This window comes from Camelus dromedarius, chromosome 1 (assembly GCF_036321535.1).
Source record: "Camelus dromedarius isolate mCamDro1 chromosome 1, mCamDro1.pat, whole genome shotgun sequence".
NCBI classification, from domain to species: domain Eukaryota; kingdom Metazoa; phylum Chordata; class Mammalia; order Artiodactyla; family Camelidae; genus Camelus; species Camelus dromedarius.
The window spans coordinates 63,716,729-63,731,537 of NC_087436.1; positions in this window are offsets into that span (position 1 = coordinate 63,716,729).

Below are 14,809 nucleotides of genomic sequence, written 5' to 3' on the forward strand. Positions count from 1 at the left end.
TACATGTATTCTGGCTAGAACTTTATAATAAAAGTTATTTCTACCTACTTTATATGCAAATAGCATATGTAAATATCTAGAAACTCTCTAGTTAGAAAGATGCAGGATACAGATTCAAAAGAGGTTAGAGTCAACAAGTCAGTTCTAATAGCAATACTTAATTTACTTAAAATTACTGAATTGAAAGTGATGTTTTTCTAGGAAAAGATGATAATGCTAGGGTAGCTTTCAAGAAAATTATTGGAGTAATTTGGTGATACTGCAAAATTGTTTCTCATTTAGACATCATTCATTCATTGATAGAGGCTTACTATATCTAAAGCATTACCTAGTATTAAATAGTTGATTGACCACTTCTCCCCCATTTATTATTCCCTTAGGTGGATAATTATCTTCAGGAACATCTTCGTTTTTATAAGTTCACTGTCTCAATTCTTCATTAAAGTTCTATGAATGTACTCATATTCAGTATTTCTGTTAGAGCAGCATTCTCCAATAGAACACTCTGTGATGTTGGAAATGTTCTATAATCAACTGTCCAGTACAGTAACCACTAGCCAATATGTAACTATCAAGCACATGTTGAAATGTGGCTAAAACACATAAGAAACTAAATATTCAGCTTTACTTAATTTTAACTAACTTTGATTTAAATTTAAATGGTCACATGTGTCTGTTACTAAAGTGGACAGTGCAGAATTAAAAGATATCCATTTAAATTCTCAGCAAATTATTCAATTGATTCCTAAGACAAATAAAAATCTCTTTTGTGTGTTTAATCATATATATGCAAGTAGGTATTCTGCAGCAGTTACATTTATTTATTTCATATTGTGCTACCCTAAACACAAGAATTAATGACAGTTAAAAATTCTCATCTATGCCTTCTCATACTGATATCCCTTTAGGAACTGCACAGCTCAGCAGAATTACCATATCAGAATACTTGTGGATAACATTTTATATCAGAAATCCAGATGTTTCATTAAGCTTGGGTGAATTTTAATAACATAAAGATAGATTTACATGTTACAAAATTTAAGGTAGACTTGTTTAAGACAAAGTATGCCTAACAGAGAGTTAAAACATGACTTATCAGTATACAAAGTCAATTCTTAATTGTTCTCCTCCATCTTCCTTGACCACGAGGTCCCACCACAGGGCCTTTGCACTGGCTATTTGCTGCACCCTTCCTCCAGAGAGCCCAAGGCCTCACTACCTTATCTCCTTCAAGTCGACACCAACATTGCCTCCTCAGTGTGGTCAACTCTAACCACTCTGTTCAAGAGCATATCTCACCTGCTACTCCCAAATTTCCATACCTTGCTCTGTTTTTCTTCACATCTTTTATTTACTTTCTAACATACTATATAATTTATCCAATTTATTCACTTACTACTTTTATTTTTGTGCCTTCTAAATAGATGTGAGATTCATGAAAGCAAGTAATTTGGATCATTTTTGCTCATTGATGTATTATTACCAACTCCAAGACAATAATTAGGCAGTTAGTAGCCTTCAATAAACTTAAGATACCATCCAAAAGGCTTAATCAGCTGTCTAAATCCCAGAGCAGCAATGGCGATCTTTTTCTATAAAGTGCTAAATAGTATGTATTTTAAGCTTTACAGGCCACATATGGTTTCTGTTGAAAACTCTTTAAAAATGTAAAAGCTTCTTGGCTGGAAGACAGTACAAAAACAGATTGTAGGCCACACTTGGTCCACAGGCCATAGTTTACCAATCCTTATATAAATTTAATGGAGAGAAGCAACAGAACAATACTCACAAGACGATTAGCCCTAAAATTATTTTTTTCTTTGATATTATGCATGTTGTGTCCAACTTCCTTCCAGTAAAGAGGAAATACTATTGCGGTGAATTTAGTCAGAATGGCAGAAAATGATCTAACTTGGCAACCTACGTCCTTTGCATTCCCCAGCCTACCAAAATTATTGCTCTCAGTCTCTTATAAAACATTAATACTAAAGTGATGTTTGGTCCTTAGTTTTTAAACAGATCATGAAACCCATTTAAGAAACCAATAAAGGTTACTCTTTCCTAGTGAAAAATGTGCATAGACATATGATTTTGCAGTGATTTTCAGGGCTTATGAAATCCCTGAAACCTGTTAGTAAGAATCCCTTCTCTTCTTTTTAGATTTGCTGTCTCTCTGGCTCACATTTGTTTTGTGCATCTAACAGAATGCAAATATCTGCTTTAAATGGCTTTTGCTTCCAACTCTGCTGTTAAATGACATAGTGGAGAACGTTAAAGAATTTTAATCAAACACAGCACCTAGTAATTTACTAAGTACTTAAAAGCATACTTTGCCTGAGGTATCATTTCAGGCAGATAATTCCTCTAGCAATCAGGATTTCATGATAATGAGGAAACTTAATTTTTTTTTTTTTTTGCTTTTGTTTGTTTGTTGTAATCAAGCCCATTCCATCCTTAGACTCCTCCAGGTTGATGAGATCCTTATTCTTTCATTCTGAGTGTTGACAGTCTTAGTATAAACAAAAACAAGAGCAAAATAAGTATCAATATGCTTTCATTTCTTTACTGGTGTCACCAAGAAGTCTAGTAAATGGCTGTTTACCCATCTCCCTAACATGAATCTTTACCAACTTCATAAGAGCTTATTCTATCAATGAGGTATACAAAGATAGTCATTTACCAACCTCTGAGTTTTCAGTGTCAAGTTCAGGCCCAGAGTCTTAGATCTCATCTAGAGCAGCACTTCTCAACCATAGTTAATATACTGATATGCCACGCTGGTGAGAGGGAGGCATAGTGAACGATTTGTTGCTGATAATATTTAAAACAACACTTTTCTCAAATAATTTACTCTGCTAAAAAATGTTTAAATAAAGTCTGTTGTAGTTATTCCTAGAATAGTAGTTTAGTGCCATTTAGTTGAGCATTTCTGAACAAGTGGAAAAGAGTGAACTCACATGGGGGATAGAAAGTCCTCCAGCATAAATTCATAGGATCACATTGGTTATGAGAGCAACTTTCAAGTGTGTTTCTGCAGAAGATAATAAAGGACAACTGATCTAGAGAAATTATCCCTCCTTATTGAAAAAATATACTGGGCATCAAGGAAAAATGCTACACATTTTCACTAATATGATTGGGTGTCCTGTTAAATAATTTCTAGGGACTTAAGAGGCACATCAAATGCTTACGCTCAAACAAATATAAACTGAAACTTACTCTGTTGCCTAGTTAATCACGATCTACTTACTGAGGCTATTTGGGAGGGAATGGAGATAAAGTAACAGCAAAGTACAGCCAGGATTAACAATGTCAAGGTCAAATTTTGACGAGATGCTCAGAAATGATGGAAATCACAATAAGAAGGAAAAATGTGACAGAACTAGGATGACAATCTTTCAAGTAGAAATGGACTGTTGCCAAAACACAAAAACAAAAACAAAAAAGAATGAAAAGTGATTTACCTGTTTGATGATTCATATATACCACTGCCCTTCAATAAGACATTTCTTAGTCTTATTGTGTAATATTTGTAGATAAAGAAAAACGAAAATGTATCCCATTAGCCGAACGCTAGATAATATAAACAGATCAGAGTTTGAGATGCACAGCAGTGGTAGGAAGCCTAATAAATTATGGATAGAGGGGATTCTGAATAAGCTATCTCCTCTCTCTTCCAAATACAATAAATTTTTTAAGATCAGAGTGCATATCACATGAAGTTAATAAAGCAGAAAATGACACTATTTACCTTCATCAAATAATATGTCAAAAAATTTACAGCTCGGCTCCTTGAAAATCTGTCTTATTTAGCCTGTTTTTTTGTGTAACATTTGAATAGCCAAAAGCTAATGGGAAACATAAAGCATATTAGGCCAAGAAAAAAATTTTAAAACTCTTTTACTTTATTTGCAGATTCTTCACAAAATATCATTTTTACTTTTCTTTGTGGGTGGCTTCTATACTGTTACAAAAATCTGTATGTAGTATTAAGTAGTTGGAAGGGGCAGAGCACTGCATGATGAGTAACTCGCTCAACCACCAAAAGAAGCGATAATTGGCAAGATGATGAATAGGAGTTGTTCTCATCCCGAGTCTGTCTACAGATGACTGCATGTCCTCAAGAAGACCAGGCTAAAGGTCATATTTCAAAGAATGTCAGTTTATCTGAGCATAAAAGGAAAGGATTTGCCATTCTGAATCATATTAATGATCCATTTAGTCTAGCATCCTTCCTAAGGCAGTGGTCAGTTTTCTAAAAGGAGACTGGGGAGGAAAAAGGAATCCTTCTAACCCTTTTTTCCCATTGTCAGAAGGGAGTGGATTTCATCTAAACTCTGCAGGGAAAGTTGAATTCTTCATTCCCACCATGAATTAAGAGCTGGTTTCTTGTTTAATCTGGCATTGCTAATGACAGGAACAATAGCAAAAAATAAATACAAAAGCAAACAAACAATTTCTCTTAGTATTATATCAAATCATATAATTACACAATGTTGAACAAATATCAGAAATTCCTATAGTTGACCAACATTTGAAATCATTCTTTAGAACTCATGTGGCATTTTTAAACTCCAGCCTTTTTGTTCTTTGTTAGTTAATCTCCCGTACCTGTTCGTGGGGTAAATGTTTCTCTGTATCAGTTTTACAAATGCAGACACTGAGACTGAAACAGACTCGGGAAAAATCTTTAAATGTAAAGAATATCTGGCAAGTTGATTTGTGCTGTACCACAAAATTTCAAGATTCTATTAATAGTCATATGATGACTAAATGCCCTCTAAGTGGCATTATATGCTTTGTATGGCTGAAAATTCTTTGAGGTGACCAACCACTGCTACCTGAGCATTCACTCACTTTTTTGGCAAAGCTGAATTTTAAAAGTTGTGTTTTTTTTTTGAAAATTTGGAACTGTATCTAACTCCTAATTTAAATGCCATCCCTTAGTATCATATAGAAATAAAAACTTGCTTTTAAATACTACGTTTTCATATATTTGAACAGCCTACATTTGTTGAAATAATCAAGAATATTCTATAAGATTTATTTAAACTGTATCTTTTTAATATAATGAAACATTTCATCTGAAATGATTGCAAGATATGGCTGGATAAATAGATCATCTATGAACCTACCATTCACCTTAAGAAATAAAGTGTCACATCATAATATAATTGAAAGCTTCTAAATACTTTCGCTTAATTTCTTCTTCTCCTCCCAAAATGATCTACTCTCCTAAATTTCATGTTTCATAACATTTACACACATTCTTTCATAATTTTAACTTCTACATATTTATCTTCAACTAAAATACAGCATTTAAAAAATTATATAAATGGTATCACACATAGTAATCACTTTTCTTTACTGGCTTAATATTTTGCTTGTGAAATTCATTTATATTGATATATGCAGCTCCAGTTCACTCCTTTTCACTTTGGCATCATATTCAATTTTTTCAACTTTTAAAATTTATGTTTAATATACACAGTGTAAGGGACACAAATCATGATTGTGCATTTCAATGAATTTTCCAAAACTGAACAGGTCCATATACCAAGCAGCAGATTAACATTAGAATGCTACCATATCCAAAAAGCAGTATTTGTGTCCTCTGGCCACATGCCCTCCACAGTGGTCATCACTATCCCGACTTCTACCACCACAGTGGAGTGTTCCATGGTTTTGAACGTTATATAAATGGATTCACACTGAATGTGTTATTTTGTGTCTGGTTTCTTTTGTCTAACATTATGTTTGTGAGATTCATCAGCATCATTTCTCATTACTGAAGATTGCTCATTCTCTGGATATCATCTCAGAGATGGCTAATCCTTCTATTCCACAAGTACAAACAATTCTTGCTATTCACAGTATTTATTTTTTAAAGTCACTACAAATGCAGAACTAGGAAACATTGAATCATTACCCTTAAAGGAAAGACAGAGTTAGTTTCCTGTGAGCCTCAGATCACAACGTTTCCACTACTCTATCAATGTACAACTTTGTTTTCAAGACACCATATTTAATGTGTATTGTTGATTTATTAACATTGAACTTACAGCAACAGCACTATAATTCATTCCTGCATAAAGCTTATCTAATACATGTATTTTCTATTAAGGCATATCATAGCCTTCTTACACTTAGGAAAAATAGACAGCAGTTCAGTACTATGCTTGGGAATTATTTTAAACAGAAAAATCATCAACAAAAAGCACAAAAGTGTGAAAAACATGCCATTAAATTGACTGTGAAAAGGACACTTGTTTGCAGTATTAGAGCAGAAATCAAAAGGCTGAAGTCTCCTTGACTTCAGATGGGATTGTTTGCATTGGGTGCCTCAATTTTTTGCTCTTCCATACATGTGCACGTCTCTGAATGATTATGAAAGAACCATGAATCGTAATTTCAGGGTTATAAATAAATTTAGTGCTAGGAAAATTCACAAATACAGACCAGAAATGAGGATCAACTATTTCGTCTTTTAAAATCAACTTCACAAATGGAAGAGAGTTTTTCTGAATATAGAAAAAAGTAAACTCAAAAGTCAATAATTATTGCTCCACATGATCCAAACATTTATTACTGTATCAGATATCTGAAACCAGTCTGGATCTCAGTTTTCTTTTATATTTTTTCTTGTTTGTTTGTATGGACTTTCGTCTTGGTGTACCTAAAAGACTTCTTTTATCTGAAAAATAAGGACATGTCATTAGCAGATGTCTTGTATAGCTTTTGCCTCCTTAGATAGGTTTATTCCTCACTATTTTATGGTTTTTGATGCAGTAGTAAATGGGACTGTTCCCTTAATAAATTTTTCTGGTATTTCATTGTTAGTGTATAGAAATGCAAAATAGAAAATATTAACAGCCCAGTTACTAGTACAGAAATTGAAGCAGTGATTTTAAAACTCTCAACAAACAAAAGTCTAGGACCAAGAGGCTTCACAGGGAAATTATACCAGACATTCAGAGAAGAGTTAACACCTATTCTTCTGAAACTATTCCAAAATATTGCAGAGGAAAGAACACTTCCCAACTCATGCTATGAGGCCACCAACACTGATACCAAAACCAGACAAAGATATCACGCATACCCAAAAAATTATAGGCCAATATCACTTATGAACATAGATGCAAAAATTCTCAATAAAATACTAGCAAACGAACTCCAATTATACATTAAAAGGATCACATATCATGATCAAGTGGGATTTATCCCAGAGATGCAAGGATTTATCAATACTCACAAATCAATCAATGTGATAAGCCACATTAACAAACTGGAGAATAAAAACCATATAATCATCTCAATAGATGCAGAAAAAGCTTTTGATAAAATTCAATATCCATTTATGATAAAAATCTCTCCAGAAAGTGGGCATAGAAGGAATATACCTCAACATAGTAAAGGCCATAAATGACAAACCCACAGCTAACATCTTACTGAACAGTGAAAAGCTGAAAGCATTTCCTCTAAGATCAGAAACAAGACAAAGATGCTCAAAAGAAATAAAAGGAATCCAACTTGGAAAAGAAGTAAAACTGTCACTGTTTGCAGATGACATGATACTATACATAGAAAATCCTAAAGATGCCACCAGAAAACTACTAGAGCTCATCAATGAATTCAGTAAAGCTGCAGGATACAAAATTAATATACAGAAATCCATTGCATTATATACACTAACAACAAAATATCAGAAAAAAGAAATTAAGCACTATTTACAATAGCCAAGACATGGAAACAATCTAAATGTCCACTGACAGATGATTGGATAAAGAAGATGTGGTGTGTATGTATAAGTATGTGTGTGTATATGTGTGTGTGTGTATATATATAATGAAATATTACTCTGCTGTAAAAAAGAATGAAATAATGCCATTTGCAGCAACATGGATGAACCTAGAGATTATCATATTAAGTGAATAAAGTCAGACAGAGAAAGACAAATATCATATGATATCACTTAAATGTGGAATCTTAAAAAATAATGATACAAATTAAGTTATTTACAAAACAGAAAGATTCCCAGACATAGAAAACAACCTTTCTCCCAAATGGGAAAGGGGCAGGGTGATGGATAAGTTAGGATTTTGGAATTAGCAGATACAAACTACTATATAAGATAGATAGACAACAAGTTCCTACTGTATAGCACAGGAAACTATAAGCTATAGCTTATAATAACCTATAATGAAAAAGAATATGAAAAGAATATATATATATTTATATACATGTAACTGAATCACTATGCTGCACACCAGAAACTAACACAACATTGTAAATCAACTGTACTTCATTTTAAAAAAAGAAGTACAGGAGAAGGTCATGGAACAGGGCAAGAAGAGCAACATCAAGTAGCAAAGATAAGAGAAGCAGGAGAGATTTACAGAGAGAAGACAGTCAAAGCAGAAACAAACAAACAAAAAAATAGAGAGACCAAGAAATTGGGAGTTTACAAGGAACAAAAATTCTGAAAGAGAAAAGAATGTACTCTCAAAAGCTCAAATAATAACAGGGGGAAAAGGAGTGATAGAGATCAAAGTCCATTCTCAAAAATATAACAAAGTAGTCACGTAAACAAATTAAAATTCTCCCCGTTGAAAAATAAGGAGCATGAAAAGACCAGAACTTCAGTGGAAAAGGAAAATCAAAAGTCAAATAGTCAAGAAAATGACCATGTACATGATAAAGATAAAAATTTGATCATGAATCAACCCCTGGGACAAATGAAGACGAAAGTTGATGAGTGAGTTGTGTAAACTAATTTCCACTCTCTCTCAATTTTTAAGTTCAGAGACTTGCTGATGAATCTCCTCTTTGTTATTTTCCTCTTTTCATTGTTTTTGGTTTTTGTCTTTTTTTTTTTTTTTAATGTGGGCTTGACTGAGTTGATCTTTTGATAATCTGCAACCTGGATAATTTATCCTGCTAAGTTTGAATAAACTTGAAATGAGGGAAAAAAACAACTTAAGGAAACAATTCCATTTACCATCTCATCAGAAAAGAATAAAATACATAGTAGTAATAAACCTACCTAAGGAAGCAAAAGACCTGTATTCTTTTTCTTTTAAATTTTCTTTTTATCTTTTCCTCAAATAGAATTCTATTTCTTCCTCTGTTTAATTTCTTTACTATTCAGGATTATTTATTTCATTACTCCCTATTGACATCACTTTCCAATTCACAAACTATGTTTTATGTTTATATTTTTAAAACAATTCACCATTGATCCTGGAGTTATTCTCCTGATATTCAGTGTATCAGTCAAATATTACTGAGAATAAATACTACAATTATATTTTAAGCTTTTCCTCTTTTGTCTTAATGGAAGACTTGTTCAGATAGGTCTCCTTTTTTTAAGAAAAATTTTTTTTCTTTGTTTATATTCATAAATTAAGGTCTAGGTAGTTAACTGTTGACAGATGGAATAAGCTCCATCAGCAACTGTGTAAGTCACATATTAGTGCCTCCTACCTATCTTAGGTTATGCTGTAAGACTGAATGTTTATGTTCCCCTCTAAATTCATATGATGGAATTAACCCCCAGTGTGATGGTATCAGGAAGTGTGGCCTTTGGGATGGGATTAGGTCATGAAGGTGGAGCCCTCACAAATGGGAGAGTAGCTTATAAGAGACCCTAGAGCACTCAATATCCCTTCCACCATATGAGATTATAGGGAGAAACAAGCTCTGAGCCAGGAAGTGAGCCTTCACCAGACACGGAGTCTGCCAGTGCCTTGATCTTAGACTTCCACAACTACAAAGCTGTGAGAAATAAATTGCTGTTTAAGCCACACAGTCAATAGCATTTGTGTTATAGAAGTCCAAATGGACATTGACAGTTGGCATTCTGGTTTCCCACAGGCATTTCCAACTCAATGTATCTCCTCCAAACTCACCTCTTCCTTTGCTACTGACATTACCCAAGAGAGGAATTTGGGATTTCCTGGACATCTCCCTCTTGCTTAACAAATTAACTTTATCTGTGACCAACTGCTATTGTTATGTGTGTGTGTGTGTGTGTGTGTGTGTGTGTGTGTTTTAAATTTCAAGTCTTCATTTTCTTTATCTAAACTTCCATCACTAGCCCCTGCTTTTATTGTTTCTCACCTAAATTCTTGCTAAGGTCTCTTAGTTGCTTACTCATTTCCCAGGAATTGCTGTTTTCTCTCTCTTTACTGTTCTTATAGCTTCAGATGCTTGGAAACAGCTCAAGAGCTAGGGAAGGCACACAAATGTCATACCTAAGACTTTTAGACTCTCTTGCTTAGAAAGAAAATTGGCCAGCATCTCGCTCATGTTTGTATCTCAGTGCTATTCTCCTCAACTTTCTTTCAGATGCTAATATAACCACTACAGAACCTACTATTTTCCTTTGCAGTTGTTCACTGAGAACACAATGGACACTACTGGGGCAGAACCATGTATTCCAGAACTAATTTATCACTATCCTTTCCTTCATATGCCATGTGTCACAGTTATGTTCCATCTATTCCTTTTTTAAAAAATGTTTGCCTTCACCATTACTGTATGATTTTCTTGGAGACAAAACAGGTTTTTCATTTTTATTTCTGTGGCCTAACTGATCAATAAATATATAAAATGGTGATTTGATGATAAAGAAAATAAAAGTAACAATTTCATGAGTACTATTTCCTTTTCTGCCCACTCCTATATATCAAAATATAAACCAAAGGCAAAAGGCAGCTTCCAGGGATATCTTGTATATGGATTCTTCTTCATATAAAACTCCTAGAGTTTTCAAGTTCATGTAATTTTACTTGCCAATCTAATCACTTAACCACAGAGGTAAATTTGTTTAAGGGAGAGAAGTCTTTATTAGTTTGGCTCTCAATATAGTAATTATTCCCAACAATCTTGATATAAAATAATAAACCTTTGTTCTTTTAAGAATTTTTATTCCATTAAGCCTGAATTTTTAGTTACCTTCTTTCCTCATTGTTTCTAGTTGTTGGTTTCTGTTTTTAAATTAAAACTTTATAATAGACCACTAGGTTTAAACTCTTTCCCATTAGCATTTTCTTAGCTCTGAAAGTTTATTTAAATTGGTAGACATCCACAATGTTCCCAGACGTGGTAAATGTTTAGGGGTAAGAGCCAACTGTCCTCTGATATAAGAGAAAGAATAGGAGTAAAAGTACAGAGGGAGAGATTTAAGTAAAATAACTGGAACAGCTATCCCTGAGAGTTATATGACAAAATAGATTCCGTGAGAAATTGATACTATAGACTAGAGTCAACATTCTGGGGATACATAGGACATTGGAAGATTGATAGTTTTCAGGAATTATGAAAATGCAGCTTAAAAAGTAAGCTCAAGTTGCGTTCATCCTGAGAATTCCCTCCCTGGAGACTTTCATGTCCTCAAAGGTCCTAAAAGACTTTTGTTGACTCTATATTCTCACCTCTATTTTCCACTCTTTCCACTTCACTTCCCATATTTTAAAATTAATCTGGCAATGGCCACCACTGATCTCTTTCTACTCTCATATTACTTGAAATATCTGCTACTTTTGGCATTTTTATCATCTTTCCCCTTATGAACTTTCCTTTCCTAGATGTTCATGAAACCAAGTTCTGCCCTTTTTAAATCTCCTTTTAATTCTCTGATTCCTGATGTGCTGATACTTATCACTTCCACTGATTTATTTTCCTTGCCATGCCTGTAAATATTTGTATTCATTCCTATAGCATCTTCAATCCCTCATTACACATTTTCTCACTGGGAATCTCATCTACTTCTGCATATTCAACTATCCTAGCTATGCTTAAGGATCTCATTTCATAAAACACATAGTTATATTTAAACCATCTACAAATTCTTAGCCAAATGACTCACAGACATCTCCAACTCAACAAATCCAAAATAAATTGCTCTGATTGTAAACTTCCTTTCTCAGTGAAGACCATCAATATCCACACAGTTGCCCAAGCTGAGATCCTGAAGTAGCTCTACCAATTTCATCACTGTCCAGATATTCAATACCTTACTAAATACTTCCCCTTCTGCTTATAAAGATTTCTGACTGATGTCTTCTCTTCTCTGTCCTTTTGTTAATGCCATGATTTCATCACTTACTCACTTTTTTAAAAACTTCCTAGTCATGCTCTCTGTCTATAGCCTCTCTTCTTTCATGAGTGTGGTATTTCTCAAAACAGAGCTAACAGTGTTACTTCTTTCAAAACTGGTGTCTATTGATTGCCTTTAGAATAAATTCCAAACTTCATGTCATGATATCAAGGTCACAATCTGATCTTCTCCCAGCATTGGACATTGCTACGTCTCAGTCCTGTTCACTTATACCATGTCCTTTAAGTCTGTGCCTGAACACTTTATCTGAAGTCCCCTGTCTACTTGGCAAAGTCCTATTAATTCTGTAGTCCCCATTCCAGATATACCTCCTCTCTACATAGCTCCCTGTCTCTCTTAATGACTTACCCTCACTCCCTGAGAAAAGTTGCTGGGTTACCTGCATTTTTCATCCTATAAAAAGGCTTTTCACATTTTATCATTCTTTATACTTCTATTTAGTACACTCTTAAACTTTGGTCTTCTTAGAGGACAGAAACAATAACTTCTCACACGTATTTTAGTAACTAGCAGATTGTTTGGTACTATAATAGTTAGAACTTGTTAATTATAATTATAACAAATAGTCCTAAATTTAAATAGTGCCTTAAACACAACAGAAGTGTGCTTCTTGCTCACAAGGAATTTCCATGTCAGCAGGGAGGATCTGCTCCACACATTGATTTAGGAAGATGAGTCTGGAATCTTCAAATCATGGTAATAAAAGCTGGTCATAGAAAACACATCCAACTGACAGAAAGGGAAGACCATGGAAAAGCCTTAATAGAAAGATCTTTTTTGATGAAATTGCAGATCATTTTTGCTGATACCATATTGGCCAGAACTAGCCTCATGACCACACCTAACTGTAAAGGATGCTGAGCAATGCAATGTCTGGGAGATGAAAACAATGATTCTGGTGTGTAGCTGCTAGAACTTATTCACACACACACACACACACACACACACACACACACACGAGACAACTAAATGGTAAACTAGCCCTTGAAATCAGAATTCTCTATGGAGCTCTTTTTCAAAATGCAAATGCTTGAACCACTATCCCAAACCTTCTTAATCTAAAGATCCAGCTTTTAGAATTAAGGAATCTGTATTTTATAGGCACACAGATGATTCCGCTGCATAGGCAGGATAATGATTCTACAGGTACTACCTAAATAAACTACTGAACAGCCCTAACAACATACAAAAATGGGAAATGGATAGTCCTTATGGTACAGATTAAATCAGAAGAGTCTAAAAAATGGTTTAAATTTTAAATAGAACACAATAGTCCATCTATCTCATTAAAAACTCAATAAAATTAATGTCAGACTCAACAGTTCAGAAATACTACATTGTTTTACACATTTTCCAATTCTTTTCTTGTATTAAATATATATTACATATGATCAACTAAAGTATAAACTCTAAGAGTACTTTTTTCTCCTCTAAGAGTGCCTCCAGTAATAATTAGTACTTACTTGGGATCAATAAATATCAAAGGATCAAGTTCCATCACTTGCCCTTTGCTTTGCCTTAGATTTGAGTAGAGGATTACACATGAATTAGTAAGTGACTTGAGAAAGAGGGTAAGTGGTTTTACTTTACTGATAATAATATCATTTGGTTATGTAATCTATGGCAAATCAGGCTTCATATTTGTTTCAACTTTAATCTTGTGTTCCTCAATCACTTCAGGGCCACCTAGCTGGTTTATAACCTGTAATCAATTCAGCTTTTCATTACTCAGTGTGAAAATATGTATTCACAAGTGGCAATAATTATCAAAGCTGTAGACAACACCACCCGACACTATACTACTATGTTCACTGAGTCCTCTGGCCTTCTGTCAGGTCACTGGAATACATATCAAATCTATATAGGCATGAACACACAAAAAATTATGATTTTAAAATAATAACCAATTAAGCATAAGATACCTCTAGGTGCACAATTTGTATAATTTTGTTCAGTATACTGAACAGCATGAATCAGTGACTGGTTTACGTGCAAGAACAAAGGTGAGGTATTCCAATTTTCAAAATGATTATTTTATTTATCATCATTATGAGCTTATTTCAAAGCATTCAACAGCATTTCTTGACGTGGGAACATTTTACTCAGATCTATACTGCTATTTGGATTGGTCTTAAACATACATATAGCTGGAGTTGGTCAGGTCCTTTGTGAAAACACTGTTAAGATATACTTGTTTCATAGAGATGTGGTATTGATTTGTCATCGAAACTTGAAGGCTTACATGGCCGTGGATTTCTCCTTTTTGTCTAAATGGTACTAAAGCTGTAGCCAGGGAGGCACTCTTTGTAAAAGGCTAGATGTTAACAATATGAAAAGGCTAAGGGAAACTGTAAAAGGATTACTGTAATCGAAGGGAAGGGAATCACATTTATGTACATCTATGTACCAGGCTTTAGATAGGATTTTGTTTTGCTTTGTTTTAAAAACTTACAGTCATAATGAAATAAACCAAACATAATATCTAGGGAGACTGAAAAACATTTTGCTAAAATATCAGAAAGTAGAAAGACTTTGGTTGATTTCCTCATTTGAGAATCCAGTCTTCAACTTTGCAGTTCCAGAAATTCAATTATTGCACCAAAGAATTAAACAAGTTCACAGAAATTACTCCTGAAAAACAATAGCAAATGGCAGCTAAGGGAATAATAGAATACAATAATACTTTTT